Source organism: Pavona decussata, unplaced genomic scaffold, assembly GCF_977016875.1.
Source record: "Pavona decussata unplaced genomic scaffold, jaPavDecu1.1 SCAFFOLD_273, whole genome shotgun sequence".
Taxonomy (NCBI): Eukaryota; Metazoa; Cnidaria; class Anthozoa; order Scleractinia; family Agariciidae; genus Pavona; species Pavona decussata.
Genome location: NW_028145675.1, coordinates 1,812,501 through 1,822,500, shown reverse-complemented (window position 1 = coordinate 1,822,500; position 10,000 = coordinate 1,812,501). Strand labels below are relative to the sequence as shown.

At 39.1% G+C, this 10,000-nt stretch overlaps 1 protein-coding gene and 1 pseudogene across 5 annotated transcripts in view; both read right to left on the bottom strand.

Annotated features, from left to right (window-relative positions):
- The window catches only part of LOC146455539 (uncharacterized), a 362,351-nt gene that overhangs the window by 199,384 nt on the left and 152,967 nt on the right, over window positions 1–10,000 (bottom strand). The gene's annotated exons all lie outside the window — the stretch shown is intronic.
- LOC146455546 (uncharacterized) lies at window positions 13–3,448 on the bottom strand (annotated as a pseudogene).

Here is a 10,000-nt window from a genome sequence, read left to right as displayed (position 1 = left end):
TTGGGTTTTCCCTCACAATCTCACGTCGCTGTTGCCATTCCCGTCGTCGATGCTTAAAGTCTCTACTACCACAGGAATACCCCCCCATAGCTCGTCTACATTTCTACATTGGCCGCTCTGTTCACTGCATAACGTACGTGATGTTCCATCCAGCCCATTGTGGTGCGGCCAAACATCGACCACTCGTTGCCAACCAGAACTTTCAAATTCTCACACTTTTTCTGACTTCTCTCAAGCACTGGACCTGCAGGTACTGTCAGCTCATTACTAGACCTTCCCCCGGTTGGGATTCCTAAGAAACTGTGAACTGTACTGGCAGCACTCCCTGTCGGGGTTATCACCTCTATTGCATCATTTGTTCCGAACACTTGCAACACTAACCTCTGAAGGCACTTGATAACATACGACTTTCCAGTTCCAGCAGTTCCGGAGACAACAAGCCGCAAAGGATGGTAATCTGGTCGGTTTTCAACAAACTTGTAGAGGGAGAATGGGGACACCTGTGGCAATTCAAGGCCTACAGTTTTCGTTTCGCGTTCTTCATCTTCTTTGATTATTTCTTCAAGCCATGTCTTGGGGTCTTTGCACTCAGGAAGAACAATGCAGGTGCTGTTCCAGTCATATTCCTCTCCACCATCATCATAATCCAAATCCTTCTCCACACCCTCATATCTCTGGTTCTGCCCTGCATAGACATCCACCCAATCTGGTTGTTCTTCGGCTTCTACAGCATCATCATCCTCGTCCTCTACAAAAACCTGCTCTTGTGGATGCTCTGCATAACGCTATGCCTTAGCAACCTGGGCCTTCACGAATCCTGGGCACTCATTACTAGAAATGAAATCCGTAAACCTCTCAATCCAAGATTTAGCGTCTCCCTTTACTTCTTGGATGTTAAACCAGTTTGGCCAGTGCAACGGAAGCATCGTTCTACAGCAGTCCTCATTCAATGGCCATGTTGCGTGTGTTGCGCCACCACTTACGACCGGAACCTTACCATCTTTGGATGCAAAATGGTACCAAGAAGAGTGCTCATCACGTGGTCGTGCAAGGTACTTGCTGCGAGTTGCAGTCTCACCATAACGTTCAAGTCGCCTTGAGCCTGACATAGACAAGTACGTAAATGAACAACTACATCGCCAAAGTGCTAGTCCACTCAGTTCAAATGATGCCTCAGGTCCACTGATATCTCGTCTTCCCACAGTCTTGATCAGCATTTTAGCACACATTGACTTGCCGGTCACTTGGTCTGCATCAGTTTCATCAACAGCATTGACCATGTCCTTAAAAAGATCAGCAGTTGCACCAGTGGGTTCACTATCCTTGCAAGCATAGCCACACACATAGTCAATTATGGCTATGATATCATCGGTGCAAGGATTGTCTGGGGGGGAATAGGAAAGTATCAAGCTTACATCCCCATTTGCTCTCCAAGACTGTAGTTGATAGCGAGAATGCTGAACCACACGTGGATGGTCACGTGGCATCTCAAGGCGAGGAGCTCCGTTATGGTCTACCACAATTTCTGGGTCGTTCCACAGTTTTTTCCCTGGGCAAAAATCGCTTCCAAACTCCATCCTGCATACACGTTCTCTTGACTGCAATCCTGGCTCAAGGTGACGAGGAGTCCTCAAGCAGTAATCAGAACTGTGCAGCCCAACTCGGTTAACTAGAAGCAAATGATCTTCCATTATTGAATTTTGTGTTGCAGCTATTTCCAGAAGCATCTTCACCAAGGGATCCCTTCCATCTGATATTTGGACAGCCGAACCCTCAGGTGGTGGCCAAAAGTCTTTTCTTGTCTGTCCTTCTTCATCACTGCCAGCTGGGTGTGATGCTGTCATTGCAAAGTTTTCATCAGCCCAATGGCTAAGTCTTGCTGCATACTCGTCTTCGTCACAACCGTTTTCACGAGCTTCATGCAACAGCTGGTGTGGCTGTCTGTCATCTCTCCAGCTTAGTTGGTGCCAGTGAATTTGACTCCGGGACTTGGCAAATTCATAGCGGTACCAATAATCAGATACACCAAACACTGGCTTCAGTACCTTTTCATGGTATGACTGGGTACGTAGGTCAAAGTAGCTTACCACCACCGCTTTGAAGCGGGCATCGCTATCTTCGGCAAGGTTGACCTCTTCCCCCGTGGTCTGTAAAATGTATTGTTCCAATAGTCTTTTTAGTGAGGGAAAGTAAAACTCTGCACAACTTCCAGTCATGAAAAATGAAGGCAATCCACGCTTTTCATTGACCATGAACTCAACCAAGGCACGAAGCTCTCTGCGCCTTTGATGCCAGCACTGAGCTGTACCGCGCAGATTTGCACCAAACTATAAGAGCCTGTTGGTGATTGAAGTGTCACCCCTCGCTAGTCGCTCTTGGAGATCTGCAACAGTTATGTGTGGGTCACCTAGTTGTTGATCAACAAAGTACCTGCTCTGCTCCAGGGCACGCTTTCTCATGATCATGTTGTGAACAACAAACTTCCATACTTTATGCGGTGCAAACCTTCCGTCTTGATACCACAGCAAGTGCTCTGCCCACTCGTGAAGTGCAGGACATGTAATTGGACGGTTGATGTGGAAATCACCCTTTCCATAAGGAAACAAGCAAGGAAATGCCATTTTGAAAAAGTAAGGAGTGTTGAGCTCAGATGCTGGAGTTAAGTCAGTGGTCGGCCATGGGATCACTGGTCGTTGATTGCCTTGTTGAGCCTCGTCTGACTCTCCTTTCCTTGGTTCAGACAGAACTTGATTTACGGCAGCATTGACTTGTGCTTGCACGTTCACTCCTGGCTCAGTAAGAAAAACTCCAGACACTGTTGAGTCATCGCTACCATCTGTTTTACCAGCATCCAATTGTTGTGGAGCTGGGCCTTGATCATCCATGTCTTCTGTTTGAGAAAACTCAACAGTTCTCAAATTGGGCAACTCACCATCCTCCAGTAAATTATGTATGCGAGCAGCATCAATGACAATGTCACTATAAGCGGGATTATTATCCTTTAGAAAGCGAAGAGCTCCTTCAACACGGTGCCTTCTTACCCTAAAGTCCTTATGGGTGTCATTTTTTCCTTGCCTTCTCACACGTATGATATCGACCTCTGCTGGTAGGCGTGGCAGAATGGTTGCAGGTTCTTGAACAGCCTGAGGAAATGCAATGCAATGTCCCCTTGACGCGATTCCTCCATGCCTCAAAATGTGTACATGCACAGTGGCTGCTAGCTGGCTATCAGCATCTGCTCTGCATCCGACATTCCAGACAGCTCCTCGGGAACACTCAGCGGGTCCATATTGTTTTCATCAGACCAGACTTTTGGTACCTTCTTATCTCTCCTGCAACGAGTGCACGTGTTTCCTGTGGCTTTGCATTCTAACCGCCGTTCCTTGCAAACCTCACAACAACCGAACTTGTATGTCATCTGCTCCACCTCGAATGAACGTATTGCTCAGTATGCGTTGTCCTCTATCTGACTCGATCCTGCTGGTGGAGGTGGCGGTAGGTCTCCGACAACTTCACGTTTTCTCCTCATCTGATACTCTCCTTTGATTTCGTCGCTTTCTTTTTCTCCTGTCATCCTCAGTTTCCGCTACACCCTGTTGTGCAAACTCATACTGCACACCAACAGCCCTTGCTCTTGCCATTAACTGAGGATCTTCTAAACTGTCAAGGTAATTAATTTCCGCATGAGGTTGCTGTGTTTCCAGCGTTGGGTAATTTGGCTGTAAATGCAGGCGATTTTCTAATGTAGGATTCTCTTCTTCAAACTCTGCTCCTATAAAAATTAATAGTTTGCAAATGTGAACTTTGTCATACGGTACATGTACAAATGTAAGTTGACAGTCACTCGCTTAGATTATTTCTTTAACAAGGATTAATTTTATATTTTGTCCAGGTAGATATCTAACCAGGACTTAAAATAAACTTCACAAATTAAAAACTACAGTCGACTACCCATAACTCGAACCTTCAAGGGAAATTGAAAAAGGTTCGAGCTATCGAGGGTAAAATTATATAGAACATGACATGAAAGGAAAATAGAATTGGTTCAAGTTAGCGTAAGGTTCGAGTTAGCGAGGGTTCGAGTTATTGGGAGTCAATTGTACATAGATTCAATTTACAAATAAAATTATTTAAAATTTATTGTAAACTAGAAAAGTGTCATTAGTAATACTAAACTTTATGCATGTTAAAAAGCGGTGCAATTGTGTGAATTTAAAGTGCACTATGATTTAAAAGTTTGCTTGATCCCTATATTCCTTCAGCTTTTGAAAGTAGAAGTCTGTGATAAATACTTGCAACACCAAATTTACATTGATATCTTAACCGGAATACTGGTTATTTTAAAAGTGAAATTCAGCTTTGCCTTGCCGCCACTACTTGATTCCAAAAAATGGCCGAGAACCAGATAGAGAGAGTTGGATCTAGCTGCAATTAGAATTCTGTAGTGATACACTCAACACAACAATAACCTGGGGCCACCTTCACACACCATAGTATGGATTGTGTAAATGGCCACCAATCAGGTAAATAATGCCATAGTAAATTTCATTTAGTTTTTTGGTTAAATCTGTTAATAGCACTGTAAGAACAATAAACGTAATAGTATCGGTATCTGTATAATTTAATAGGGATATTTTAGGGAGATGTGGGTATTTAAATTTCACGGTTACAGAAGATGTCTTGGATTTCTGAAAAGGAAGTATTCATTCTAAAGCCAAAACACATGTTATTGGAGATTGAGTGTTATTGTCATAACAATAACAGCAACGAAACCACCCTCCCCCCCCCCTTAAAAACAAACAAACAAACAAACAGAAAAATTAGGATTTTAGTTGAGTGCAGGACATCACACAGTATGTCAAAGAAGCAACAGCTTTGTAGAATCATCATGGGCTTTACTTTTCAAACTAAGTAATAATGGACAAGGTTTCGATGGTTTGCAGCCAGTTTTTGCAGGTTCAGTAAGATTTGCGATTATGAACTCATTGAAATTGAGATAATTTGAGGTATGAAAAGGGTAAAATAAAAAAAATAATAATCTTTTCAGCATTGGTGCCACTTTAATGTTCTTCCTAAGAAAAAGAAATAATTTGAGAAATACCGTATTTCCTGGAATAATAGCCGGGTGCGATTATTTCTTTTATTACACCCATTTTGAAATCACTGGAGATCCCTGCAATCTGATTGGCTCTCAACAGTGCTATTTATTCCCAAATTGCAGCATTTTTTTCTCTAAATCGCATCCTTTCTTTAGCCATTCAAAGTGGAAATGAAGTCACAAATATAGAATATTAATATTGACAATGATACTCTGTGATTTCAAAATATGTGTAATAAAGTGGTAATTGAACTTTGTGTCTGCAATTTCGGTCTGTAATCATACAAATCAAACTTGCGCTGCCCGCTCATTTGATTTTGAAATCACAAGTATGATTTCAGACCAAATTGCACTCCACTCAGTTCAATAACCATTATTTGCCGCACCGAAAAGGTGCGATTATTTGAGGGAAGGCAATAATTATTTCCAAAAGTGAGGTACTCAACAGTTCTCAACATCTTTATTAATGTGAGAGATGTATTAAAACCCACAATTTCTAGGGGAAAAAAGTTAAGGGGGTGGTCAACCATATCACATATGGGAGGGGGTTAAGTTTTTATCCTTTTAATGAGTAGTTCACAAGACCATCTCCATACTGTCAAAAATTCATAGAAATCTGTCAAATAATAATTATTCATTAAAAGAGTTATGGAATTATGTTCCAATTGGCACTCTTAGGGGTTAAAGGGCTAGGCAGTGTTGTAAACAAACAGTAACATAAATAATAAAAAGTTGTAGTTGTTATGAACCACACCATCCTAGGCTGGTGGAAATAGCAAAAGAATACGAGGAGTGAAATTTGACAGTCTGACTACTCGTTCGGCCAGGCCTAATTCTTTATGACCTACAATGTATGCCGGCATCTCCAACTGCATTTCATCATCTAAACAACTTTAATATTCAAATCCAAACACTTTACCACTTTCTGTGAAGTAATAGTGTCCAAGGTGTTTAGCAAATAAAAATAATTTCAATCAATTATGTGGCTTCATTAGCCACTAAACATGGAACATGAATTACAAAAGATTAAGAATGTCGAGGCCACTAAACTAAGTACATCTTGAGGTTAACAAAAAAATTATAGCTGCTATTGGAAGGCAAATATTATTACTCAATTCATCATTGGAGTTTTTTTTCCCACAATGATACACCACTGACTGCTGCATGTACACATTTTGTGTGCTTTGCATAAATCAAATACCTGAACACCAAAAATAACACACAAATGTGTGGTAGATAAATAAGCATTGATAGCCTTTCCAAATTGACGGCTTCCCCTTTAACTGGAATTATTATTATTACTAATTAACAAGACATTTTCTCATGCAAAGAGATATGGTTGCCGATAATGGCAAGAAAATCACATCGAAAGCAATTACTCTGCTAAAGTTTTCAGCATTCAATAAATATAACAACCACTTGCATCCACACTGACATATTGTATTTAAAACCACAAACCTACATGTATCTGCGATCATCAACAAAAACAGTGACGGCCAAAAAGGTCTTCCAGTGAAAATACTTATTCAAACAAACAGCAAATTTGGTTTACACAGCAAAAGACTTTCAATTTTATTTAGTGGGTGCAAACTCACATCAGTTCTGTTTTTGAACACTTCAGTTTTTTAGGTTTTGTTATTTCATTCCCTCAGTATCATCATTATGTAATATCCCTATGTTTTCACAGGAAACAGAAAACAAAGCATTATAAAAATTATTGAATCTCAGAGGAAATGTCAAAATTAAGACATGCTGTCCAGTACATTTGTTCGCACAGTTTGAACTTTTGGGAAGAATTTCTTGAGACAGTTTGCTTTTTGGGTTGGCTGCAGCACATATACCTTTATTCACATGTGGAGATTTTTTTTCCCCAGGTAAAGGAAATCGTTACAGACACATAATTCTTCATAACCTATGCCCATCCCCAACAGTATTTCATCATGTAAACTATAATATTTAAATGCAAACACTTTACTAATGTCCTAATACCGTAATAAATTATTCAAATAAACGCCTCCTCTTAATAAACGCCACAGGGACAAGCAAAAATATCATTAAATGCCGCTCTCAAATAAATGCCGTGATCTTTCTTGACATTGCGGTGTTTATTCGAACCATTTATTTATAACCAATGTAAGCAATTGAAGTACCTATCTTTAAAAACAAAAGACAACATTCAATCTAAACCAGTCGTGGAAATTTATTTTTCTCGATTGTAATGTTATTCAGTTCAAAGTGGCTATACTTCATAGCTTTGCTGCTTAGTTCTCTCGTCTGTAAAACTTCTGCGATGTGCAATTCCGTGGTAACAGCCGAGAATCTTGCCCGTATAACAACTAGTCCGATTTCTCTCTTTCTTTTGCCAGTGCCTTTCGCAAATAAGGAAGTTTATCCAATAAACACGACAGACGTTTAAATAAACAGTTCTTGTTACAAGGTTTGCAATAAACGCCGCATCTTAAGTGCCAAAAACTTAATAAATGCCCCGACGTTTATTCAAATAAACACGGTAGTGACCTGCAAGGTCAGTTCAGCAAATAAAATAATTTCCATCAATCTGGCTTTGAGCCACTGAACAGGGAACATGAATTACAAAAGATAAAGAATGTTGAGGCCACTGAAATAAGTTTATGACTTTAGGCTATAAAAAAATTATAGCTGCTATGGAATGCAAATTACTCAATTCACCTTTGAAGTTTTTCTCCCACAATGCTACAGCTGTACACCATTTACTGCTGCATGTATACATTTTGTGTGCTTTGCATAAGTCAAATACCTATACACCGAAAATAACACATGTAAATGTGTGGTAGATAAACAGTGTTAGACTCTCCAAATTAACTTCCCCTTTAAAAATGGAATAGCTATTTACAAAACATTTTCTAATGCAAAACGCTATGGTGACCGATCAAGTAATGGCAAGAAAATCACCTTGATGTTAGCACTTGCTCTCCTAAATTTTTTTAATATTTATAAAGAACCAGTCTTGTATCCACACTGACATTAATTACTGTATTTAAAACCACAAATGCCAATTTGTTGATCACAAAAAAACCTATCTATGCAGATGATTATCAAAGACAGTGATCAACAAAAAGTTCTTTCATTGTAAAATATTGTTCTTGAGAAGCAAAGAAATTTGGTTCACATAACAAAAGACTTTCACTTTTCTTAAGTGGGTGCAAATTAACTCACCTCTCTTTTTTTTTTAAATCTGTAAAAGTCATACATAATGTTTTGGCTTACATGTATGCTGAAATTAACTGATCATTGTATCTCAAATAGTGCCGGGCTTTGTTATTCAGAAATTATTCAGATATTATCCTATTTCAGCTCAACTGATCAATCAAACAATTCTTAAAAAGCAAAGCAAATTTTTTAAAAAAATTTGTTTATTATCCTGTACCGTCTTCCCTGGTCTTAACAGAATTCTTAACTAGTTGTAGTCATATACATCCAAGTCTGCAGTTCAGTTTCAACTTTTGAGTGGAACTTAGGTTTTGTTTTAAAATTCAAGAGAATCCAAAAACAAAACAGTCTCCCATTCCTTTTAAGACCTCTGCATGTCCTCATCTTATTTGCGGATAATTATTTCATTTAAGATTGGAGTGTGGGCTATACATTATTTTATGTATGCTAGTTTAGTGATTAATCTTTAAATGTTACATGGGATACATTAAATCAGCATGGCTGTGATAGTTGAAGTATCTTATCAAGGTTAAATGCGATCTTTGGAATCAAATGTTGCTAGTTCATGAAATAAATTTTATCCCCTTGCTTAAAATGAGGTATCATCATTATGTTATCCCTATGTTTTCAAAGGAAATTCCATACAAAGCAGTATCTGTACCTCGAGAGGAAATGTCAAAAGACATGCTGTCCAATAAATTTGTTCACATACATCTACATGTACATGTCTAAACATTGGGAAGAATTTCTGGAAACAATTTGCTTTATGGGTTACTTGCAGCTGGGAGATAAAGTTTTATTCACAAATGAAAGTTTTTCCCCAGCTAAGGGAATTTGGCACCAGCACATGTCTACGGGGAAGGGAGATTGGGGAAGGTTAGAATGGGTGGAGATTTATATTTTTGGGGCATAATGCAGCAAAGTGCTAAATATTATACCAACAATAGTACTCATAATATTTACGTATCTCTTATACAGGGTACAATATAATGGTACCCACATAAACCAGAAGAAAACCAACTCAACATACATTTAACTGAAATCTTATAGTACAAAATTATCATTTGCAGCTGGCCGGGAGCTACAAAAAACAAATCAAATATATATTATGTAGGTAAATGTTCAGGATGCACTAGTAGCCACCGAAGTACATGTATGACTAGATTCTACTACAATTGGCTTCAAAATATCACAATCAAACCCCAGCACACTCTCACTGAATGCATCATAATGTTTTTACCTGCAGTATTGTGACCAAACTGAACTGAATCTCTTTCAACAGGCGACACGTTCGATGATACCACAGGGCCGTCTTGCAGATTGTAATTTCTTTCAATTTCACCTCCTTGAATATGTACACATTCCAGCTCATGCTGTTCTTCCTCCACTGAAAACAAATTAAATCATCAATTCACAAACAAGAACAAACCATAATTGGCTTCATACTTAAATAACACTTGAGATTCACATGACAATCACAAGCTGTATCCCTCTAACCTCTTAAAAGCACAATTAACTGTTCGCATGATCATGCCACATGGCAATGAATCTCCTTCCAGAAAGGAGCTCACCGCTTTCATTTTTGCTTTTAAGATTCTATGACATTCTGTGCATTGGAAAACAAAATCTGAACGGCAGCACTAAAAGTTGGAATCCTAAATCCGGAATCTGGAATCCAGCATGCGGAATTGAAAATAAGTTTCTTATAAAGGA